The sequence below is a fragment of the Portunus trituberculatus genome, chromosome 41 (genome assembly GCF_017591435.1).
Source record: "Portunus trituberculatus isolate SZX2019 chromosome 41, ASM1759143v1, whole genome shotgun sequence".
NCBI classification, from domain to species: Eukaryota; Metazoa; Arthropoda; class Malacostraca; order Decapoda; family Portunidae; genus Portunus; species Portunus trituberculatus.
Genome location: NC_059295.1, coordinates 14,783,441 through 14,790,940, shown reverse-complemented (window position 1 = coordinate 14,790,940; position 7,500 = coordinate 14,783,441). Strand labels below are relative to the sequence as shown.

At 40.9% G+C, this 7,500-nt stretch overlaps 1 long non-coding RNA gene across 1 annotated transcript in view; it reads left to right on the top strand.

Annotated features, from left to right (window-relative positions):
* The window catches only part of LOC123516551, a 36,066-nt gene that overhangs the window by 28,521 nt on the left and 45 nt on the right, over positions 1-7,500 (top strand). The window contains exon 2 of the long non-coding RNA XR_006678222.1: positions 6,460-7,500. This exon is cut by the window's right edge and continues 45 nt beyond it. This is a non-coding gene — a long non-coding RNA (uncharacterized LOC123516551). The remainder of the gene's footprint in view (positions 1-6,459) is intronic.

The window sequence follows — 7,500 nt, the reverse complement described above, 5'->3', positions numbered from 1 at the left end:
TACTCACCTGTTTATGTGTTGCAAGCGCTCTCTCTCTCTCTCTCTCTCTCTCTCTCTCTCTCTCTACCATCACCACCATTACCACTTCGCTCCGATCTCCTTGGAATGTGATGAAATATAGAATGAAGAAACGAGGTGTCCGCGCTGCAAGTGTGGAGTGTTGCCCGAGGGAGGATATGATGTTTAATGTGCATGCGCTTGTCTGCAAATGAACGCTTGACAAACATGAGGAAATCTGAAAACGCAAACGATGAAGAAGAGAATGTAATCGAGCTGGGAAGGCGAGACGTGAATATTATCAGTGGGCTAAGTTCATCTCAAATTTCATCCTCTACTGCTGCATGAGTCACTTTTCCCAAGACGGAGCCATTATGGAGTTGTCTCACGTGTTGTGAAGTAAAGATAGACTCGCTTTATCTTCCTACGACCATAATTCTCCAACGTTTCTGTTTCTACTGTCGAGTTGTTATGACGACTGCGTTGGTTTTTACGGATGCTTTCATGGTTTTGGGAAAGGATGGATAAGATTCCACGTCATCACTCATGAAAAAGACTTCCTTGAGTTTGGAAGAAAAAAATATAGAGACTTTTTTTTTCTTTTATACCATGTGGGCTTTTCACGGGAATTTCTGGGCTCAAGGGGATACTTCTTGTGGCACCTCCTATCTCAAAGCCTACCCGCTAGGAAACCATTACCCCGAGTGAGAAAGCCCAACCTACACTAGGACCGTGGACAGGATTCGAACCCGTGCGCTTGGAGACCCTTCAGACCCCAAAGCACGCATGGTTCCACTGTACCACGGCGGCACCTTATGTATATTACTGGCTTAGTGTTCCACTGGAGCTATAAAAGCCACATACAGAAACAAGATGTGACATCATAGGGATAACCAAATCCTTTACTCATACCGTTTTTCATCTGCAATCTGCAATCAACATATCCATGGGGCCTTTTTTCTTATGGTGAATCTTATGAAAATTCAAAATATTAAACGCGAAGTATAGGAGACTACGCTTGCAATATACCATTAGCAAATAACCATTTTTTAAGTAGAATAGCCTAGATTCAATATCCGAAATCATGTAGTCTAATATTTTCTTACCATATTAGCAGGCGGAAGAAAGAAAAACGACATATTTTGTTGGTAATTTTTTGTTCCCAGAGCAAACAGTTTATCTTTGAAGTAACAGCTGTTTTTTTTTTTTGCTTAAGAGAAAGAAAAAAAATAATTGAAAATAAAGACTTGTATGAAGAACAGTATTGTATGCAATGTGTGTATGAGGCACTGGCCGCCACGCCCTTGACGCAGCTCTCTGGAGCCGAGGAGGAATGGTTGCACCAAACTGTTTAATAGCAACAGATTATAACAGAGATAAAAGTAAGAGTCAGATTTGCTTCAGCTGCCTTGAACATGCACTCTGTTTCGGCAGGCTTGATATTTGCTCTCGTAGCCTGACCCACATGCAAAGGCAGGGATTATATGTTTGGGTGTCGGTACACGCCCAATGTATGCTTGGACCGAGAGCCCCCGTGGATTCAGACAGGTGTTATGAAGTGGTGTCAGGAGGGGGCGCAGCGGGAGTGTTGGTGATGGAGAGGACGGCTGCTGCTCAGGGAAGGCTTACACACATTAGCTCTCCATTTCACCGCTTGCATCACTAGTAATATCATGTAAGTGTTCAGACTCCCGCTAACAGGTCATACAACACACTCCTCATAGTGACCGTCGTTTATCACTTTGTGTGTTAGACATATACGTAAGCACACACACACACACACACACACACACACACACACACACACACACACACACATGTGGTCTCAGTCCTACCCGAAGTTCGGTCACTACGAGCTCTGAGCTCTTTCCGTAGGGGAAAGGCTGACTGGGTAACCAGCGGACGACTGTGGTGAATAATACACACACACACACACACACACACACACACACACACACACACACACACACACACACACACACACACATACACACACACACACACACATACACACACACACACAAATGGCCACGGAATCTAATCTCAGTGTATGAGCATAAATCCTCTTTGCAGCAGCAGCAGCAGCAGCAGCAGCAGCTACAACAGAAACAGCAGCAAGGGGAGCACTGGTGTGTCAAAGGCAACCAAGAAGAAAGCAAGAAAAGGAAAAACAAAAAGTATCATCTTATTTTTTGGAGCTACATTAGGTATCAACACAAAAACGATGGTCATGTATTTGAATGTCAAGGTGAAACTGTCATAGCATTTGTAGGAATATCACTTAACAAAAAAGAAAAAAAGAAAAAAAGAAATATGAATCTTAGTCAAATTTTAATTCCTGCATAGAATAAGTCATTACTTTTATTGCTCAGTGATGAGTGTGATGCCTTAAGAGTAACTGACACTCCACTGAAAAAAAAAAAAAAGACATCGCAACTAAAGACGAAAACGCATCAGAGGAACAACCAAAGCATCCTTAAAATGAATATAGCTTCCTATGACTACAATAAACAACAAAAATTATGAAAGGAGCGATGCCCACAATAAAAATCGTGTTCTGGGCCGGTACTCACGCCACCCACCTGCAGTAGACCAAGCCTTCACAGGGACTAAATTCGAGCTTGTCATTGCTTTAACTTGAAGTATGACAGTTTCTCTCACGGAAGACGTGATAGCACAAAGACGTTTCCTGCATAATCTTCCAAAACTCATTTCTGCAGTTGACTTTTAGTGGCTGTGCGATTTATTTTGTGGTTTCTCCAGTGACTTACTCCTCCTTTTCTCTCTCTCTCTCTCTCTCTCTCTCTCTCTCTCTCTCTCTCTCTATTTATCTATGTATATATGTATCTATCTATCTATTTATCTATATATCTCTTTATCTCTCTCTCTCTCTCTCTCTCTCTCTCTCTCTCTCTCTCTCTCTCTCTCTCTCTCTTTTTTTTAATGTAAAGGTTACAAAACCCGGAAAAAAAAAGAGATTTGCTACTTTCCAAAACGTAAACAGGAAAGAATTATTTACCAATTAACCAATTTATACTCTCTCTCTCTCTCTCTCTCTCTCTCTCTCTCTCTCTCTCTCTCTCTTTCTCATCGTGTCTGGCTCATTTGACCACGGTTGGCCTCTGTTAAGACAAGCAGTGAAGGGACATTGAGTTCAAGTGGCGTTTTGATGGATGGTGATGTGCTGATTGAGACCGCTAACAGCCGTAATGCACTTAGAGGCCTCCTGGAAACTGCGACTGATTGGCCATGTGGAAAGTCTGGTTAATGGCTACACTCAACTCGCCCCGGCATGAGAAAGTTTGTTGCTGTGATTTATCGAACCAAATGATAATGATGGTGATGATAGTGATGGTGATGGTGGTGATGGTGGTGATGGCGGCGGTGGTGGTGGTGGTGGTGGTGGTGGTGGTGTTGGTGATGACGGTATAGACTCACTTGTGCTTTGATTTATAAAGGGTAGAGGTTGATGATGATAATGATAATGATAATGATGGTGGTGGTGGTGATAATGAAGATGGTAGTCGTTATGGTATAAGACTCATTCGTTCTTTGATCTATAGAAGGATAGAAGATGATGATGATGATGATGATGATGATGATGATGATGATGATGATAATGATAATGATGATAGGGAAGATAACAATGACCGAAAAGATAATAAATAAACTAAGGAAAGCCTAAGAATGAAAGCTAAAGGACTGCATAACCTTCATATATGGAAACTTACAAATAATTTCACTCTCATCACATTCTTTCTCCCATACTCATAGAATCACCCCATTTTTCTTACCCCATTAGCATCCTCATCTTCACCTTTCTTATTTCCATTACCATCAATATTCTCTTCCCATTCTCAGTGATTTGCTGTCATAACTTCCATCATCATCATCATCATCGTTTATTACCGCATCCACCAACATCACCACCTCCACTACCATTACAATTACCATCGTTATTAATACCGCTATCATTATCATCATCATCGTTAGAAGGAGGAACAAGAGGAGGCCCGAGTGGAGGAGGAGACAGAAAGAGAACGAAAGCAAAAGGAGGAGGAGGATGAAGCTGAGAGACAATGGGGAGCGAAAATGAATAAAGATAAGGGGATCGATAAGGATAAAATATAAGATAGATAAAACAAAATCAATGAAAGAGAGCGAGAGGAAGGCAAGGAAAGATAAAGGAATTGTGTAGATTAAAGTACGTCAAATAATAATAATAATAATAATAATAATACATAATAATACATAAATCAGTAAGTAACAGCATCGAAGTGCAATGCCAAAGATCAGAGCGCCACAAGACAAGCTACACTTAATTAAGGCTGGTTTGGTCGGCGTGCGTGGCTCTGCTTGGCTGCGGCAGGTGGGCGGCGGTCAGCGAGGTTTGTGCCGCCGATACCAACAAGCAGTGTCGAGAAACTTTCTTGTCTATCGTGATTTACGAGGACGTTCATGACGTTTTCCGGGATTCGGCAGGGAAGTGAAAGAGAGGAAAAGATGAACCAAAAATAAAACAGAATAATAGAAACTCATACCTGTGAGTCATAAAGATGAAAGCGACAGAGCAACAAGGAAACCGAAGAATTGGTTTTCCTTGTAGAGTATCAGAAGCCCCGCTGTGTCTAACCTGAAGCTAAACACCTGCATTACTGCCGCCACCCGTCCTAGAGCCGCGTGTCGGTGGGGCTCCCTCTCACTAGGCTCGTTCAGGCTCCAGGCACTTGTGTACAACAACGCCGCGTCAGATATTAGAAGGCACCTTCCCCGCCTCCTCTTGATGGATGTGGGAACACCTGTCAAACCAAAAAGATATCGGAGTCCTTTTACTTCTTCAATCTTTCTTCTTTTTTCTTTTTTTGTCTTTCTCTCATAAGGATCTTCCCTGCAGCGTGTGATGATGCGTGGCGCTGTGGTGAGAGCCAGCCAAGCGACACACGCCAGTACGAGGCATGGCAAGGAAACCGGAAGCAATTCAAGAGTCTTTAATCCTGGTTAACCCACTCAGTGTTTGTGGTCTTCGTCTTATCTTTGTGTAAATAACTAAGTGTCATTTCAACACACACACACACACACACACACACACACACACACACACACACACACACACACACACATAAGTCCCCTCGACGCCGAAATTTTGATGGCGTTAGAGAAAACATGACAGTCGTTTATTTGTGAATGACTTATCACTTACCTATTTTCTACTATAGATATACTACCCTGAATTTAGATCTACACTGCAAATGGGACCGATCGCGATCTGCTATGTAGGTGCCTTCAACCGCCAGATGGGTTAATTATTTCACAGCAAGTTGGTCAACTGGAACGTACTTTTCTGCACGTTTTGTAAATATTAAATGGTTTAATAAAATAGTTATAATCTTTCTAAGAATGTACTCGTGGCATATAAGCTAAAAAAGTGGAAATATTTATATATATGTCGAGCGCTCTTCTCTACCATCTCCATTTCTGGGACAAAAAATAGAAAAGATCATTAATAGGTAAAGCGTAGTTTTAATGCCTTTTTCTTTCCATAAAAGTTAATATGAATTATATTCATACAGAAAATCACAACAATTAATAGTCTTAAGAAATTAACAGTATAGAGGATATTGTCTAACATGCACCGAGATTGTTCTATCGAAACGTAAACAAATCTAGCGTGTTAAGAGCCATCGCCACACTCGCTACACAACGACTTCACTATGGATAACACTATGGATATTAGTGAGGATGAACTTAGAAAATGGACAGTGCCAACTCTGAGAAACTTTCTGAGATCAAAAGGCATACCAAGTTCGCTTGTTGTGATTCAGTTAGGAAAATTCGGTTTCGGTAATGTTGGCCAGGTTATTTCGGCACAGACTCCGAAAATTTTTTTTTTTTATAAATGCTACTCAGTGATATTTGCTCTACGCTTTTTGAGTGGAGCATTATCCTATGCAGAAACTCTGACAATTTTGTGATAAGGTATATATGTACTATTAGACTTACAAAAAATATTTTGATGGGACACTGGTACATCCATACTTTGAACCATTAGGAAAATATATTTGCATATTTTTATGTCATTTTCAATCAGACACATAGTGAAATAACCAAACGTTTATATTATGAGGAATGTAGGCATGAATATCAATATATATATATTTCTAATAGGGCTTCCACAAGAGCGACAGTTCGGCGCGATAGGCAGGACCAACTTGTGAACTAAACCAGCTGGCGAACAATGAAAACTACACAGATCGCGATTGGTGCCATTAAGCGGAGCGCAGAAATACCTTTGGTGGTGAAAGGTAATACTGATACACTATACGATTATATGACACTGTAACAGATATTCGTTTGCAATGATCAGCTGTCACAATAATTCTCATGTTTCAGACGGGATTGGTTAAGATATGTTGCATTACAATAAAAAACAATACATTAATAGATTAATATTGCTCATTTCAGGATTTAGGACGTGACTTACCTTACCAGGGGATGGTGCCGCCCGTCATGCCGCCATTCTGCGCACCAACCGTGGCACAACAATGGACGCAGATTAAGGGCCGACGGATACCTTGCTTCCTGATCCTGAAATTTTGCTTCACCAGGATGTTACGTACAAAAAAAAGATCTGTAACGCCTCCGTCAGTCTCTCCACCAGCTCTTCACGCGGGTGTTTCTGTTCTGCGCCATTTGACCGCAATGTTGCGACACCCTTCCTTTGTTTTTCTGAATCAATCAGTCAGTCAGTCCTCTCTGTTTTTGTTTCGTTTCATTTTTGTAATTTCATAGAGGTGAGAAGCAGGAGGAGGATTAAAAGAAATAAGAGGAAGATGAAGAAAATTATGGAGGAAAACAGTGGTGCAAGATGAAGCTGTAATGATTTAATTAAGACTCATGTGAACGTTTCTGAGATCAAAGGAGTTGGATAAGGTCAATATTAGATCCAATGTCAGTTCCTGGTCTTATTATGGTTACGATGGTCATCTCATGGAAGCAGCTGAAGCAGCGTTCAACAGATTTGATTCTTTGTTTAGGTCACTGCTTGTAGATGAACACAGGAAAGTCTTGTAAGGTTGACAATTTTTATTTATTACTTCATAATAGTTTTATGTCTAGAAAGAGAAATAATGATTGCACACCAAGTACATCAACGCTTTGCACGGAACAAATCACCAATTAGGAGAAAGTAAGTTCGGTGTGTGTCAGGTATGCGTCGGTCCGCAAGGGTTTGATAGAAGAATGATGACAGGAGTTCTTTCTTTCGAAAAGCTTCAGGTTTGTAAAGTATCGACTAATGTTGTTTTATGGCCCGACAGTCTCAGTTGTTCCATGAACAGTTTCTGATAATGTGGGAAAAGTGATCAAAAAGATCGCTATCATCATTTGCTGATCATTGTGCGATATTTTGAAATTTAGCCTTAAATTTTTAAGAGGCCTTAATTTTACCAATCTTCAAAATCTAATCCTTGCTCCAGTGTGCGCGGTACACATCGAGGATGGCAT